Raw genomic sequence first — 19,747 nt, forward strand, 5'->3', positions numbered from 1 at the left:
TTAAGACGGAGTTATTGAAATAGAGACAGGCATCATCTAGAGGAAGGGTTTTAAGACAGTCCCAGTTGTAGCTGTTTAGGACACTATTCAAAGTATCTGGGCAAAATTGTGATTGATTTTGGATTACCTTAATATTATGGCCTTTTGTGAAAGAAGAATAATTATGGATACTATAGGCTGGGAGGTGGTCACTAAAGGAGCTTGTCAAAGTACCTGATGTTGGACATTTGGAGGGGTCAGAGACCAGGATCCAGTCTAGTATTGAGCCTTTATTGGTTTTATGATTGAATCTAGTAGTAGTATTGATTAGTTGAGTGAAATGAAATAAGTTTATGTTGGCAGAATAATTATCAGAGGAAATGGAAGCCCAGTCGATGTTCATGTCACCTAGTATAATTGTTTCATTTTTTATTGCAAAGGAAATCCAGCATGATACATCTTCTAAAACAAGGGAGTTATTTCCTGGGGGAATGTATAAGACTACAATGCAGAACCTTTTGGAATCACTGATTTCTAGAAATGAGATTAAGATCTCTGCAATTTTCAAAATGTAGAATGAAGTCGGGAGTATGGGAATACATTAAGAGCACTGGGGTAGATTAAGGCAACACCACCACCTTTTTTATGTTGTCTGTCTGCCCTAATTACATTAAAATTAGGAGGGAGGAACTCTGAGTCTTGAACAGAGGGTTTTAAACAAGTTTCAGTAGCAGCTAGGATGTCTGTCCTGTTTTGAGTGAGCCAAGCATGAAATTCTGAGGTTTTACTACAAATGCTTTGGAAGTTTTTAGTAGTTAAGTGGAGACTCTTGGAGGAGGTATAATATGCAGATGGGGATGACTTTGGGGCACTGGGTTAGGGCGAATGTCTCCAGAATAAATGAGGGAACAAACCTTGTGATATAATTTACAAACAGAGCATGGCAGCTTGGAGTAGAGAGGGAAGTCTGCAAGAGAAATGTGTCCGTAGTTAAGGAATAGCTGCTGGAGAGAATGAGGGGCTTACTATTGAGAGGAGGAGCTGTGTGGTATAGACTAGAGCTAATTTAAAACATCCCTAAAGATCTATCTAAACAGTGATTGGCTATGTCCATGTCTTAACCCAGACTAACCAAAAAATAACAGATAGATAAGAAAATACATAGTTATGTCCATGTCCCCACCTAGTCTAACCAAAAACAAAAAGTATATACATATATTTTTTATGACAAACGTAAGATAAACTTAGCTCACAGAGGCGAAATACCCATTAATAACCTTCCCCATCCCAAACAACATGCACTTCTCTACAAACCTTAGAATCGTATTATCAGGAATATAGCTTGATTCTTACCCATTCTGAGCTTACACCCTTCCCCCCCTCTATATTATATTCACAATAACTTTCCTTCTTAGCTAACCACCTTTTATCTTAACTAGCATTCTTACATTCGACCTTGAAACACATGTCTTTCTCTCTTACACACTTCTAACATGTATAATGTTATCTCTATATGACTACCATAAACCCACAATGTTTGCTTCAGTTACATGGAACCTTGACTATAAATTGTTAGTGATTTCTTAATGTGTTGATTTCTATGTAACTACATACTTAAGTGTCAATTATTTGCAATGTGGAGCTTTTCTCCTAAGGCCTCCGCTGAAAATGGACTTGTCTCCAGTCGGACTATCCTGGTTAACAAATGTAAAATAAATAAATAATATGAGAGTATGAGTGATGACTGGAGGCAGTTTGAGCTAATGTAGAATTTTGTAAGGCAGTGAAGGAGTAATGGCTTAATGCTGTGAGGTGAGTAAGCAGGAGAAGGCATGCAGTTAATCGGAAGAGATGAGTTAAGTATGGCATGAGGAAGAGCATTGCAGGGAAGTGGAGCTAAGGAAGGGTAAGGAACTGTGTTATTAGTGGAAGGAGGAGGGTGCTAATTGGATGATGAGTATGTAGGTGTGAATGGGAGGAAGTAGGTGTGGCTATGAAAGTATAAATGTAATGAAAGCAGGTGTGTGTGGGAATGGAGGTAGAGTAGGGTAATGGAGTGAGCCCAAGTGCAGAGGATGAATGGAGTGGGATGAACCCGGTTACCAAGAGCTGCTGACTGTAAAAACAATCAGTCAAACCAGGTCAGATGCTTTCTCGAGTTAACACAATGACATTGTCATCTTTTGGAGGGATTCTGAGTCAAGACTTTGGGATTTTTTTCAACTATATAAATAACACCAACACATTTTTAAGATTTACTTTAAATATGTCTATTGATATTATTTGTTGTCTGGATGTTAAAGTGAAAGTGGACCACAATAATAAAAGTTTTGACCCAGCTTACATAGAAAATCTACTTATTCTAATTTTCTGCTGCATGTTGATAGCAGCCACCCCTTACACCTAAAGAAAACCCTTGTTAAGGGTCAATTAGTCAGACCAACAAGAATGGTGCCTGTTCTATATCTGGTTTATTAGGACTGTGAAAACATGCATGGAATGTTGTTGAGTAGAGGTTATCCTAACAAATTTTTGGAAGGAGTTTTTAAGGAGGTCACAGAAAAGCAGTTGAAGGTGTTTATCAGACCCTCTTAGGCTCTAGAGATGGGTTGGTAGTTACTGGGACCACTATTGGCCATAATTACAACAGAGGATGTATAATAACTTTTAACAGTGATGTGGGACCTGTAAGAAAGATTATTAATAATAATTGGAATGTTTTTGATATTTGTGGCATGGATACAAAGAAGGTAGGTATGACATCTATGGTTATTTTTAGAAGCGATCATAACATAAAAAAAAATTATAAAAAGGATTTCAACTGCTTAAAGTTATTGGTCACCACCAAGGGGCGGTAAAATGTGGGAGATGTTCCCAGTGTCCATATATATTAGAAGGGAATAGTATATTTTAGAAAGGCTTTGGCAGAATAATATGCCCAAAGAGGTGTAACTGTGACACCCAGAGAATTGCTTATTTTGCGTTATGCAGGAAATGTAAGTCTTTCGATATTGGTAAAACTGAGAGGGCCTTGAAAGATAGGGTGTATGGACATGTAAGGAAATTAAAAAACAAGATGCCAAAAATTCCCTGAGAAACATATTCAAGAATGTGATGGACAAAATATATTTTATTTATTTATTTACATTTGTTGACCGGGAGTGTCCGACTGGACGTAGAGCCATTTTCAGTGGAGGCCCGGGGAGAAAAGCTCCACAGTTAAAATAAACAGACAGTAGTTACATTGGATTACATAGCGATTAACAATTTAACATAGCAATTACTTACAACATATTTACAGATGAAGAACATAGTACATCAGTAGACAACTAGAATCTTTATCTGTGAAGTACATAACAGACATTAACAAATGTTACAATGAGAAGTTCCTGCTGTATAATAAGTACTAGGCTTATGAGCATCTGAGCTTGCTATAAAGACTTCTATAAAGAAGTTTGCTTTTTTTGTAATACAAGTACTTGACAGTGATTTGAGGGGAGGACCATGGAACATTAGCTTGGAGTGTCAGGAATCTGAATGGCAAATAAGAACAGATTCCACTGGTCCTTTTAGTTTAAATGACACTTTATCTCTTTCTTGTTGGTTGAAAATGAGGGCATTGTATAGTTGACAAAGTTTTATACAAAGCAGATCATAAGGATAATTTTTAATCGGATGTATTTTTAAATATGTTAGTATTAAGTATTTTTAACAACATTTTGTATGGATATTGTCACAGTTCTAAAAATTTAACAATCATTCTTAACTGGAGGTTTTTTAGTTCTTAGTCAACATTGATTAAATGAATTATTAGCGGTGGGACTTTATTAGATTAATTAATTAATTTATTTTATTTTATTTATTTTACATTAATTGAACGGGAGAGTCTGACTGGATACATGTCCATTTTTCAGTGGAGGCCTGGCGAGAAAAGCTCCACAAATTCATAATACAGAACTCAAATAACATTGGTAAAACATGAAATATAAAAGGTTACATAACTATGAATTTTTTTAAAAATAGCAAAAAGCTTCCACAAGATTACAATAATTCAGCTGATAGAAACAACCTATGTAAGAGGAGGTGGGGTGAGGAACGTAACAGGGAGTAATAGAGTGGGGAAGGGGGTGGGAGTGGGAGGTCAGCCGGGGGGGGCAGAAGCATATCCAAGAGAGTTTTAGGTGTTCTTTCAGTCATGTTTTGAATGAAGCTGGAGAGCTGACAGTGGTAATGGCAACATGTAAGGAGTTCCAGATTTTGCCTGTGTAGTTTTGGAAGAGGGAATCACCAGCTGTGTTATTGCTTTTGGTCACCTTGAGAAGTTTTTTATCACTAGAGCAAAGTTGTCTGTGATTGGTTTATATTATTAGTAGGGTGAATAGTGCTGGGGTTTTATCTGGTAGTAGTAGGAGTTCGTGAGCAAAAGAAGGCTGGTGAAATGATAAGAGGTTATAGGGAACTCAAGCCAGTTAAGTTGATGCAGTGAGAGACAGTGGTGGGCTCGATAGGGGGCACCAGTGCAAATGTGGCTATTTTATTGTATTAGATGTTAAGCTTGGCAATTTCTGTTTTGAGTAGGTTGGTGAGGATTGGTGCAGCATAGAAAACGGTGAAGAGGAGGTGAGTTTGAGCTATGGTTGTTCTGGCAGGTTGAGTTAGAAAAGGTTTATTTTTGTAAGGACTGCCAAGTTTTATGTGGACATTTTTTATGGTGTGATTTATATGCAGGTCGATTTTGAGGTTATGGTCAATGGTAACCCCTAGCAGTTTAGTGTGGGTATCTGGAAAGATGATAGTAGCATCTCTGGATACAATATTAAAAGAGTTGGGTACTGTGGTGGATTTGTTAGGTATGAATAGCAACAGTTTGGACGTTTTGGGATTAAGTAGTAGGTTTTTGTTCAGAAACCAGGCTTCAATCGAATGGAAGGCTTTTTGGGTGATAGAGAGGAGTTCATGAGGATCATTGGCTGAGCAGATGACTGTTAAGTCATCTGCGTATTGTATGACAGTTGTGTCTAGGCAGGTGGTGTGGAGATTATTAGTGAAAATGGAGAAAAGAAGGGGCCCTAGAATGGACCCTTGTGGGACTTCGGTAGTAATGGGTAGCAGTGAGGACAGATTGTTGTCCCATCAAACTGCTTGTTGCCTTCCTTGTAAGTAGTTCTGAAACCAGCCCAACGCATGATTATTTAGTCCCAGATCAGTGAGGGAGTGGAACAGTTTAGGGTGGTTGACCATGTCAAAGGATTTTGACAGGTCCAAGGAAATGACAGATGATTAATGTGGTTGGTGAGAGAGAGTAAGGCTGTGGTTGTGCTGTGGGCAGGACGGAATCCACATTGTATGGGAGAGAGAAGATGGTTATTAAGTAGGTATGGCATAAGTTGGTGGTGTATGCATTTTTCGAGTATTTTGCTAGTGGGGACAGGATGGCAATTGGTTGATAGCTGGAGTGGTCGATGGATTTACCACCTTTATATAGAGGGGTGATGTAGGAGGTTTTCCAGATTGGTGGGATGGTATGTTTAGATATGGATCTGTTGAGGAGGATAGAGATTGGGTAGGTGAGTTCATTAGCTGCCAGTTGTAGGTATTCTGCTGGGATGCAGTCAGCTGCTAGGGTGGTAGGTTTGACTTAAGTTATAGTTGGTGGGGATAGGTTGGAAGTGAAAGGTTGTTTCTGGTCCGACTACAGGTTTGGGGAGATTGTTAGTTGTAGTGGAGTGTTGCTTTTGAGAAAGTTTAGAGATGGTTTCTATAAAGTATTTATTGAAGAGTCAGATATATCTGTGATATTGGTAGTGGAGGTTGGAGAAGGGGTAGAGGGTTTGCCAGGGTGAAGAAGTTTATTTATTCCTGCCCAGAACATTTGGGGTTATTTTGATGCCTGTTTTGCAATTGTAGGAAATAGTTCATCTTATCCAGGAGAATAGTTATTTATTATGGACTGTTTTTATATCTATATCTATATATATCTATATCTATATCTATATCTATATATATATATCTATATCTATATATATATATATATATATATATATATATATATATATATATATACAAAATTATATATAGTTAAATATTATGGACTGTTTCATATATATATATATATATATATATATATATATATATATATATATATAGTTCCCATTCAGAAGCCTGAAACATCATAAGCCTGAAAATCAAAATCCTGAAGCCAAAAGCCTGAAAATTCAGAATCCTGAAAACTCAAAATCCTGAAAGACCAAAATCCTGAAAGACCAAAATCCTGAAACTCAAAATCCTGAAAACACAAATAATGCTAATATGTCACTATAAAGACACTAATATCTACCAACTGACCCTGACCCTAACCCTAACCCTAAGGTCCGTCACTATCGCACACTCACCTGACCCGCGCCCTAACCCTAACTCACTTAAACCGCCCATAACCCCAATATTTGTCACTATTGCATACATGCCTAACCTGCGCCCTAACCCTAACTCACTTAAACCGCCCCTAACCCTAAAATAAAACCAACCGCACACTTACCTGACCCCAACGCATGACCTAACACCACAGGGCTAACAATAGCAAAGCCACAATAACATCAGTATATCTATTTTGTGTTTTCAGGATTTTGAGTTTCAGGATTTTGGGCTTTCAGGATTTTGAGTTTTCAGGATTCTGAATTTTCAGGCTTTTGGTTTCAGGATTTTGATTTTCAGGCTTATGATGTTTCAGGCTTCTGAATGGGAACCATATATATATATATATATATATATATATATATATATATAAAATTATATATAGTTATATATTATGGACTGTTTATATATAGATATATATATATATATATATATATATATATATAAAATTATATATAGTTATATATTATGGACTGTTTATATATATATATATATATATATATATATATAAAATTATATATAGTTATATATTATGTACTGTCTCTCTATATATATATATATATATATATATATATATATATATATATAAAATTATATATAGTTATATATTATGGACTGTTTATATATATATATATATATATATATATATATATATATATATATATAAAATTATATATAGTTATATATTATGGACTATTTGTGTATATATATATATATATATATATATATATATATATATATATATATATATATAATCATATATAGTTATATATTATGGACTGTTTTATATATATATATATATATATATATATGATGTAAAATTATATATAGTTATATATTATGGACTGTTTATATATATATATATATATATATATATATATATATATATATATATATATATATATATATCAAATTATATATATTTTTTTTCTTGAACTCCCAGCTAGGATTCACCTCCTTGCTCTCCCCCACTGAGTCGGTAACGTGGTAGTGCTGCTCGTTTCACCCTGGCACGCCTCTCCTAAGGGTCCATCTCTACCTCCTGAATTACACAGTCTCCTGCGTAAAGCCAAGTTGGCCCACCTGGACTTTCTCCTGCTCACTAATTTTGGGGTTCCTGAAAGAAATCCTCAGTGCAGAATCCCATACCTATATTGCTCTCTATAAATCACTCCTCTCCTAAGGGTCCATCTCTACCTCCTGAATTACACAGTTTCCTGCGTAATGCCAAGATGGCCAACCTGGACTTTCTCCTGCTCACTAATTTTGGGGTTCCCGAAAGAAATCCTCAGTGAGGAATCCCATACCTATATTGCTCTCTATAAATCACTCCTCTCCTAAGGGTCCATCTCTACCTCCTGAATTACACAGTCTCCTGCGTAAAGCCAAGTTGGCCCACCTGGGCTTTCTCCTGCTCACTAATTTTGGGGTTCCTGAAAGAAATCCACAGTGCAGAATCCCATACCTATATTGCTCTCTATAAATCACTCCTCTCCTAAGGGTCCATCTCTACCTCCTGAATTACACAGTCTCCTGCGTAAAGCCAAATTGGCCCACCTGGACTTTCTCCTGCTCACTAATTTTGGGGTTCCCGAAAGAAATCCTCAGTGCGGAATCCCATACCTATATTGCTCTCTATAAATCACTCCTCTCCTAAGGGTCCATCTCTACCTCCTGAATTACACAGTTTCCTGCGTAAAGCCAAGATGGCCAACCTGGACTTTCTCCTGCTCACTAATTTTGGGGTTCCCGAAAGAAATCCTCAGTGCGGAATCCCATACCTATATTGCTCTCTATAAATCACTCCTCTCCTAAGGGTCCATCTCTACCTCCTGAATTACACAGTTTTCTGTGTAAAGCCAAGTTGGCCCACCTGGACTTTCTCCTGCTCACTAATTTTGGGGTTCCCGAAAGAAATCCTCAGTGCGGAATCCCATACCTATATTGCTCTCTATAAATGTATGTACCCTCACTACAAACTTAATTATCAAATTACCTCATTTGCCAGCCTGTCCCTCAGTGTGTGTGACTCAGCAGCCTACCAGAGACCTTAAAGATCACCCTGTAATCTCTCTACATCTAGCCTCTCACCTCCAAATTCAAACCCCTCCGACATCTTACCCCCACTCTTCACTCCTCACCTCTACTTTTTCTTTCCTCATTCCCCAGTCTCTTAGCCATCCTGCCCCAATCTATTTTGTCCCTTTTGCCTCTCTAGCTGCATACTCTACACTCACCAGTAGGTGGCAGCACTTTCCCACCTTGCTTGCTCATAACTTATTCTAAACTTTAAACTCTCTCTTCTCCTACTTATTTTTTTTTCTTTCCTTCCTTTGTCTTTCCTCATTTCTCCCTCTCCACTTCAGCTCCCAGTTTCTTCTAAAGCTTACTATCCCATACCTCTACCCCTCTCTCCCTGGGGGGTTTCCAAAATTTATATTATATTTATATATATAAATATAATTATATATAGTTATATATTATGGACTGTTTCATATATATATATATATATATATATATATATATATATATATATATAGACTGTTTTATATATATATATATATATATATATATATATATATAAATATAGTTATATATTATGGACCGTTTTTTATATATTTATTTATATATATATATATATATATATATATATATATATATATATATATATATATATATACATATATATACAAAATTATATATAGTTATATATTATGCACTGTTTATATACATATATATGTATAAAATTATATATAGTTATATATTATGGACTGTTTTATATATATATATATATATATAAATTATATATATTTATATATTATGGACTGTTTTTTATATATATATATATATATATATATATATATATATATATATATATAAATATAGTTATATATTATGGACCGTTTTTTATATATTTATATATATATATATATATATATATAAAAAAATGGACTGTTTTGTATGGTTGGTAGGGTGGCCTAATATATTTGGTAGTACATAAGCTTATTTTTGATGTGTCTTGTATTATTTTATTTTATTCTATTTTTTTTATGTTTATTCTCTTAAGATGTTTTATGAGGTTTTAGAATATCATAATATAAATATACGTAAGATCATAATTTGATAATATTGCTTCATGTTTTAAAGAACTGAATGCATACTTTTATTTATTTTTTCTAATTATTCTTTGCCTTTAAAACTGCTTCATTTATTGTACTTACTTTGGCAAGCTCAATTGATAAATGTTTTTATTGGTTGATTGAATTAAAACTAATTGATGGATGATTTAGTAGTATATAAAAGCTGCTTAATGAAGTAAAGCTATATAAACCTGAGGAAGTGTGCCCTGGATGCAAGTGAAAGCGCTTGTTATACAATAAATCAACTTTATTTCTACATCGTGGTGGTTTCCATCTGGCTGTTTCTTCATATATTTCTGTTTTTTTGGCTGGAACCTTTGAATGGTAGCATTCTTCATTTTTATTCTACTAGTTTGTTGTTTGATTTTTGGGTTTTGCTACCTTTACACGATGGATACCTTGCAAGTGGAACTGGATTATAATCCTGGGACTAGAAGCCCCAACGACAGATGGAGCAGTTTACTGAAAGAGACTGTAAATCCGCTATTGGGCATGAATTTGTTTCAACCGAATACAACTACTAACATTACAGGTATTGTGGAAAATCTCAGTGATTTTTATAACTGCTTGATAGAACTTGAGAACAGTTTATATAAACTATATCGTTTGATTTGGCAAAGGAGGCATATGGAGGCAAGTTTACATTTTCAAATAATAACAAAACAAATGCACCAAGACCTCAGCGTAAGTGCAAATAATTGGGCTGAAATCCACAAAATGTACAGGCACAGCAGCAGTAATTAATTCCAACCAAAATGCAGTTTATTAGGCTAAAATTCAACAGGTACACAAGCGCAACAATAGCAGCTACGTAGTCAATGTAACCTCCACGTTTCAGATCAGAGGATCTGATGAAGGTTTGACGAAACGTGGAGGTTACATTGACTACGTAGCTGCTATTGTTGCACTTGTGTACCTGTTGAATTTTAGCCTAATAAACTGCATTTTGGTTGGACTTAATTACTGCTGCTGTGCCTGTACATTTTGTGGATTTCAGCCCAATTATTTGCACTTACGCTGAGGTCTTGGTGCATTTGTTTTGTTATTAGTTCTGGTTTGCACCTTCCATTTTTTGTGTATTTTCAAATAATACCTAGAGGCATGTGAGTGCTATGCATGCCCACATATGGAGATAGCGACCCTGAGCTGCTGAAATGATGGCAGCAGCTGAACCTTGATCTAAGCAATCAGTGCATGAAACTTCTCATTGATTATTTCACCCCATTGAACAAGAACTTACTATTAAAGTAGATACTTTGTACAGCGAGATATGTAATCGCTTTAAGGGTGAAGTATATGAGAAAAAGATCGATGCTATGTATATACAGGTAACAGCATATAGTGACAGATTGCAACAGCTTAAGTATAAGAAACTACAAAGAGACCATCAGGATTTCCTATCTGGTCAGGTATTTGTGTGGCCGAAAGCAGGCTCCCAATGTGATAATCATGCCTCAAATATGACTCACATAGACACTGAAACAGAATCGTCTATTCCCACAGATACTGTTTCTTTAAATAGCATGGGGATAACAACGGAAGAAGGGCTTGGAGCAGAGGTGACACCAGTAAACAGAAATGCAGTGAATGAGGTTGCGCCAACTCTAAACACCCCCCCATCTAACCAACAAGCTCTGAAAGAACCAGTTTCCTTCAATAAGTCTGGAGCTAAACCAAAACAAATCTTTGGCAAAGCTACTAGCGGTTTTTTACCACTACCTGTGCGACACCAATTCAGACCACAAGCAAGGTCCAACAGCCGAGGAAGAAGCAAAAGGAAATACTCGGGCGAAATGATGGAGGTAAGGAGGAAAAACAGAAGTTGAACACATTAGTGTTTAACTTTTCGAGCTATAATCTTGATGCCAATGATATATCTTTATTAAACAGAGGCCTTTCCTTCATTGCTTCACAAAGAAGTAATCTGGCCGAGATACTGACTGACCTGCGTCTTTTTGCCAGGAATTTGTCTCTGAAACTATTATTCTTAGACCAAGTGAAAGAGACTAAATCAGGAAGCCGATTTAAATGTAAAAGCACTTTTATACCAGTCTTTCCTAGCAATGTTGACTGTTTTGTTTCAGTATGTGAAAAAGACTTCTATAAATACTTTTTAAATGCTAGTTCCAAAAATGTATATCATAATTTGAAAGCTGAAGAATGGCGTTCCCTCCATGATTTATCTAATAATGTTAACTTGATTATACAGCCTGCTGATAAGGGCGGAGGCATAGTGGTATTAGATACCACTATGTATAACACTATGATGTTACACATGCTGACTGATGATAAGACCTATAGGTTGATAGAGAACGAAACTATTACTAACATTGTGAGAAATGTTCATGAAACACTATATGACCTTCTGATGTGTAGACAGATTGATAGTGAGCTCTATGAATATTTTATAATTAATTTTCCAAAAATACCCCTGATTAAGGGTCTTCCAAAGATTCATAAAGAAACTATTCCCATACCTGTACGACCTATAGTGTCAGGAGCGGGGTGGGTTACAGAACATATTTCTTATTATTTGGAATCCATCCTTGGACCGTTACCAAGGAGTGTTCCAACCATCCTAAAGAATACCTACCAGCTACTGGATGACCTGGATAACCTTATGAAAGATGGTATGTTATCCCCTTCTGCTGTTTTAGCCTCATTGGATGTCAAGAGTCTATTTACAGTAATTCCAAATGATTATGGAATAGAGGCAATCAGGGAAGTTTTACTTACAATAGGCTCACTGGATAGTGATACACAACTGCTTGTTTGTAGTCTCTTTGATTTAGTATTAAATAACAATGTCTTTATGTACCGTGATGCACTATATGCACAGACATGGGGTGTAGCTATGGGCACCCCATGCGCAAATTCCTATGCAAATTTAGTAATGTATCATTGGGAATGTGCTTATTTGTTTAATAGTAGCTTCTTTCAACATGTCTTACTATACAGACGTTTTGTAGATGACATATTAATTGTCTGGGAAGGGGAATTAGCCCTATTAAATGATTTAGTTATTTATCTAGAATCCACAACCAAATTCCTAAAATTTACACTGGAAACATCACCTCAGGAGATACACTTTCTTGACATTACAATAAATAAAAGTCCAGAAGGTTTGATCTCAACTACTCTATATAGAAAACCCTGTTGGAGGAATGCATTGCTACACTATGATAGTATGCATCCACGTCACATGTTTCCCAATATTGTTAGGAGCCAAAGTAAAAGCATTTCCAGTTTATGTAGAGATGACAGTGACAGGGATCTACAGACTGGTCATCTAAGGGAGTTATTTCAAGAAAGAGGCTACAATGTCTCACAATGTAAGTTAAATTGTTCTGTCATGAACGATATGCACGTGGGTACAGAGGCTTTCGTTGTTCGAAGACATTCTAAGATTAAATATAAACATAGGACACATTATGATTTAAATAAGGTATTTTTCACTACAAGCTACACCAGTGATATAAGCTATGTAACTAAAATTATTAAGAAAAACTGGAATATTTTACTTGTAGACAATAGACGTCTTAAACTAATAGGGACAACACTTAGCTTTAGGTATAAGAATAGCAAGATCCTAAAAAGGCTTCTATGCATTGATAAGGTCGATTTATTAACTAGTAGTATAGATAAGCGAATTTTAAGACATGGTACATTTCCATGTAATAAATGCAACATGTGTAAATATATAGCTAGTGATGATCAGTTTGTTCATCCCTCTCTCAACTATATCTATAGACCTAATTTTTATGCTACTTGTGAAACCACCAACCTTGTTTATTTAGCAACATGTACAGAATGCCCAGCATTTTATGTGGGCATGACCACAAGAAGGCTAAGGGATCGAGTATATAATCACACATATGACATTAAGAGGCTAAATTTGAATAATGCCTTAGCTAAACATGTTGCTATTCAACCTAATCACAGTTTTAGGTTTAGGATTTTACAAGTGATAGGTTATAATAAGAGAGGAGGTGACAGGATGAACTATTTAGAAACTGTTGAATTAAGATGGATTTTGAGACTGATGGCACATATTGAACCAGGTTTAAATCAATATATTAGTATTAAACCAATTTTAACTGCATGTGATTAAAATTATATTATAACTTAGTATTAATTTTTGGGATATGATATAATATAGTATTTCCATACATACAAAAATATATTTGGTAGTACATAAGCTTATTTTTGATTTGTCTTGTATTATTTTATTTTATTCTATATATTTTTATGTTTATTCTCTTAAGATGTTTTATGAGGTTTTAGAATATCATAATATAAATATACGTAAGATCATAATCTGATAATATTGCTTCATGTTTTAAAGAACTGAATGCATACTTTTATTTATTTTTTCTAATTATTCTTTGCCTTTAAAACTGCTTCATTTATTGTACTTACTTTGGCAAGCTCAATTGATAAATATTTTTATTGGTTGATTGAATTAAAATTAATTGATGGATGATTTAGTAGTATATAAAAGCTGCGTAATGAAGTAAAGCTATATAAACCTGAGGAAGCGTGCCCTGGATGCACGTGAAAGTGCTTGTTATACAATAAATCAACTTTATTTCCAGATCGTGGTGGTTTCCATCTGGCTATTTCTTCATATATATATAATTACATATAGTTATATATTATGGACTGTTTTTTATATATATATATATATATATATATATATATATATATATATATATATATAAATTATATATAGTTATATATTATGGACTGTGTCATATATATATATATATATATATATATATATATATATATATATATATATATATATTATGGACCGTTTTTTATATATTTATATATATATAAAAAAACGGACTGTTTTGTATGGTTGGTAGGGTGGTCTAATGATTAAGGTGTTTGCCTTCCAAACACAAGGTGCAGGGTTTGCATCTCTCAAGGGATAATTGACTAGGCTTAAAATGGCTTGCTAGGGCAGTTCACTTAGTATGAATCTAAGAAATATATATATTATGGACTGTTTTATATATATGTATATATATATATATATATATATATATATATATATATATATATATATAGTTATATATTATGGACTCTTTTATATAACAATGTCATTAGTTCACATTGGGAGGTGCTGATGGTGGACCCTAGTATTAGGGAGGTAGTAGGGGACACACCACGTTTTGTGTATAAAAATAGATCCAACTTGAAGACGTTGTTGCGTTATCCTAAGAATTGCAGGAAGGAGAATGATCACAGTGTGTTTGGCACGTTTCCTTGTAACCGGTGTCATCTTTGCTATCTAATAGATTCTGGGGGTAGTTTTGTGCACCCTTTGAATGGGATTAGTTATGATTTTCATGTCTCTGCCAACTGTCTGTCTGAACATGTGGTTTATTTTGCTACGTGCATAGCATGTGATGGATACTATGTTGGCAAGACAGATAGGAAACTTAGAGACAGGATACGTGAGCACATGTATCAGATTAAGATTAAGGCCACAGTTAATGCACTCTCTAAACATGTGCTAGAGAGGGGTGGTATGCACATGTTTACTTTTAGAGTCATTGAAGTGTTATCTACTACCTCCAGAGGTGCTGACATTAGGAATTGAACTGGGACACAGGAGGCTAAATGGATTATTAGGTTCAGGGTAGATTCCTGTCCAGGTCTTAATGACAAGGTACCCCTGAAACCTTTCTTAAAGTCTAGAGGTCTCAGATAGTATCAGTTACATATATAGCTATTTAATATTTTTCATAGCTTTGAACACTGTTCATTAAATATTTTTTTATAGAAATAGAAATATACATGTATTTGTATAAAAATGTATATGTTTTTTATATATTTTTTATAGAATTTTACATAGAGAATATGTATTTTCTATGAAGTATATATATATATATATATATATATATATATATATATATATATATATATATATATATATATATATATATAGTTTTATATGTTTTAAGTGAGCAGACCATATGAATCCTTATTAATGTATATTAATGTATGTTGAGATAAGTGTATTTGTATATAAATAGGGGGTTGTCACTTTAAAAATATTTTTAAGTTTTAGCTTTGGTGCCTTTTTTTGTATATAATGAGCATTTACTTGGAATGATTTATGGTCTGATGAAGCCCTACTGGGTGAAAGCGCTTACCAAATTTGTCCTGTGTTTTTTATTGATTCTAAGCTTGTTTTTTTGACTAGACTTGTAATAGTTTGCAGACTGTTTGCCTAGTATGAACCTATGGTGGGTGAACCCTATCTGGTCTTCCTTAGAGATTGTGTCAAGTTAAGAACCACCTCCTTATTGGTGCCCAATATTTTTTCAACATGTACTCTGAAACAAGCAACCAATTTCCTTGTATTTTATCCAGATCCTTAGAATCAGTGAGGGAGGATTCTACATCGTGTAGATGTACGTAAGCCACTCATGTACTATCTGGACAGAACTAAGTTTTTCAGAAAGGCAGACCAGCAGCTTATGTCTTATGATGAGACAAAGAAAAGGCAATTAGTAGCAAAACAGACTTTTCAAGATGCTATCCTCAACTATTGCTTTTTTGTTATTCCCACCAGGACAAATCTATTCCAGACAGTATCAAGGCACATTCTACTAGAACCTTGGCTTCTACTATGGTAGACTGAAAAGGGGTAGACTTTGGAAGCATTGTAGAGGAAGCAACATGGTCCTCTGTACATAGTTTTAGCAAGCATTACAAACTGGATTCATTTTGTAGGTTCAGAGCTAGATGTTCTAGGACCATTCTCCAAGGCCTCCTGGATCCATATCTTTCTTCATGCCACAATGGGTAGGCTTTGGTATTCGATCCACATAGCCTAAAAGCCATTGCTCCAGTGGAATGATGAACATAGCACAGTTGTGTATGTTGCATTTACCATAACAGTAGATGTTTGAATTCCTCACTCCCTCCAACCCCCTACCAAAATGAGTATATGCTCTTTCTCTGTGTATGGGCAAAAAAGATCTGAAGCTTATAACACCTCAACCATTTTGAAAAATAAAGCTGAGGCTACAGTTAACATTTCAAAATTTATTTAATTTTTGTCAAGTCTTTGCAGGAACAGGGTATGTCAAGACAATATGATTCTATAAAAATACAGTTTTAACAAATAGAACTACAAGTTACTGAGGGATGGATGCAACTGGTATAACAAAGCAGAAAATTCATCTCCACTGTTACCTGAATAGCCAGTTTTGTTTATATCCCTTTATATGCCACAGACTAAGGAAAAGGAATTGAAACCCTAGTTAGTTCAAATGCCTCTATTATTTAATCACTGAGGAAAAACATAATAAAGGGTACAGACTTGAAAAAGCTGTAACATTAGTACAGCATATCACTTGCATACAAAACAGAACAATTTACTTAAGGATAGTTGTCTGACAGCAAGTTTAACAGAATAATGACCCATCAGTAAACTCACAAATGTATTCCCCAGGATACTCATTGTAGATGCAAGACAGCAGTCTTCAAATCTGACATTTTTAAAGAGCACAGAGGTAAAAAAACTGAAGAGCCAGCTAATGCTGCGAAAAATAAAATATATCAAAAAGCAACGTCTACTAGGGGCACATTATTTTAATGAAAATCTCCCCCTATATAATAAATAGCTGCATTTCTACATATCTTTATTCAAAACTGAGAATGACCAGGTAACAAAATTTTCTATAGAAACATTACATCTTTGTATGAAATTTGTGAAAATACTTGTGTTAATCTCATGCCTTCAGACATGAAGCCAAATGACACAGCTGTTCTTCTGACATGGCATATCCTCTCTTCTGTTACTTCTGTGCTGTAGTTTAAATAATAAAGTAAATTATATGTTATATGTGCAATACTGCAAAGGATACGCAGTGTTGAAATGTTCATTCTGAATTTCAAACACTTAAATATAGAGGAAATCTCTTTCTAGGAAATGACTGTACATAGTTTTCTTACTGCAGCAAGTTGTTTGTAAGCCAACCATAGACGGCTTTTTCACTAATGCAGATGAAGATATTTGCTTCCCTTTCTGCTGATGCACACATTTACAGTTACTTCTTTTCTACATAAAGGGAATTATGATTAGGTTACTGATCGTAACTTTATTTTTATGTGTTCTTCGTGACATGGATGCCAAGAAATAATTACTTTGTAAGGTGAATCTTGGCATCCATGCCGAGACGAGAACACATCCTAGTAAGTTACGATCAGAGACCTGACCATAACTGTTTGTAGTGCATGGAGTTTACCTGCTCCATGTATTAATAATTACAAAAAAGGAACAAAAGTGTGAAGTGTTTTACTGACTTAGCGAGCACTGTCAAGCTGATAGTATCAAACATCAGTACAAGATTTTGAAACAAAGTCAGGAATAGATTGCAGGCGGAAACAATGCTGTTTTGCCTTCTGCCAGCTGTTGTTTGCTGGTTGGCACTGTCAGTTCTTAGTGCCTAGCCTGAGACCTGATCTTAACAGCACTTAGTGGGGTGCTTAACAATTAAGATCGCGTGTCACACCACAGAATCCACAGATGCATTTATGAAGTCTTTTTCCTGATATTGGAGCGTAATGATGGCAGTCCATGCACTACATATATTCTATTTATTTTGTTAAGTAGGTGCATAAACTAGTTTAAGTGGCCCTTTTCAGTCATTATACTACATGCAAATTTATAACATACAAGAGGAGCTCATCATCCAATCAAATACCATATTCATAACTACTCTTCTGTAGACTGGGAAATGTACACTGCCTCGAACTGACAGGCACAAGCTTTCCTGGACTTCATCAAAACAAAGAACATTGTTCAGATAGTGTGCAGTCTAACCAGAGGATCAAACATATTAGACCTAGCACTCACCAACATGGAAGAGGATAGCATGCCCTGTGTCACATCCTCATTGTTGTAGTTGGACCACAAAGCTGTCTCCTTCAAAATAAAAAAATTAGCCCAGAAACCCCAATGAGTATGTTGTCAATATGACATTTAGCAGGAGTGGATGACTTCCCTAACGATACTGTTATGCATTTCTAAAATGAAATGACAGGAAATGCATAACGGTATATCCTTCAGAAAGTCATCCACCCCAGGTAACTATTATATTGACAACATGCCCCCTAAGAGCTGACCCACTAGTCAGGGACTTGGAGACACTCATAGACAGTAATCTAGCCATTGGCTATCATGTGTCTACAGTAATGAGGAAATCATTCTACGTTGTGCACTTTATAACCAAAGGTATGGCATCTAGGTCCAAGGAAGTCATTGTCCCACTGCATTTGGCATTCATCAGACCTATCATTGAATACAATGCCCCGTTTGGTATGTACCTAACCAGACATATCCAACAACTGGAATGTCCACAGATGTTCCTCACTAAAAGAATACAGGGTGTAAGTAGCATGTCCTGTGCAGACTGCCTCAAGAGTCTATCCCTGTATTCTGTCTCCTACAGACTGTTGAGGGGAGATTTTTTGCTGGCATACAATGCATTGCCAGACCCCATTCTAATGGATCTCCTGCATATCCACAAAACAAACAGCACCGGAATTTCCCATTCTAAAGATTTAAATCTTGTCTGTGATATAAAAAGGACTTGCTGAAGAGACAGATATGTATCCTAGAGACTACGCCTTCTCTGGAACAGGCTCCCAAACCATGTAAACCAGAGCTGCTCCCCAACCCAATTCAAGTGTAACTTAGACAATTGAATAGGGAACAAGAAATTAATCTCTGGTTTGGCACCTATGTCTCTATTGGACACAAGCACCCTGTAAATGGTTCATCTCCCAGGCCACTGCTTGCAAATCTTTCACCTCCCAAGCACTGCTTACACTTATCAAGAGTACCAGAACTTGTCAAAGATTTGGGTTACATGGCTAGGCATAAAAAGGTCCTTGGGGTCATTACCTAGTAATCATGTATGAACCTATGAACTAAACCTGTAGCAGTTCGCAACTCTACTAAAGCAAACTATAGCCAATTAAGTGACTTCTTCTTCTTCCTGGTTAGGGGTCACCACAGTGTAACAATGGTCCGCACAACTATTGGCAGTGGAGTTTTACAGTGTCGAGTTGCCAGCCTGGTGTCCAAACTTCCACAGAAGGCATGCACACACTTACACTCACACCTAGGGCCAGTTTAGAGTATTCAATCCACCTACAGCATGTCTTTGGGATGTGGGAGGAAACCAGAG

Source organism: Protopterus annectens, chromosome 4.part0, assembly GCF_019279795.1.
Source record: "Protopterus annectens isolate FY-2018-M chromosome 4.part0, PAN1.0, whole genome shotgun sequence".
Lineage (NCBI taxonomy): Eukaryota > Metazoa > Chordata > Ceratodontiformes > Protopteridae > Protopterus > Protopterus annectens.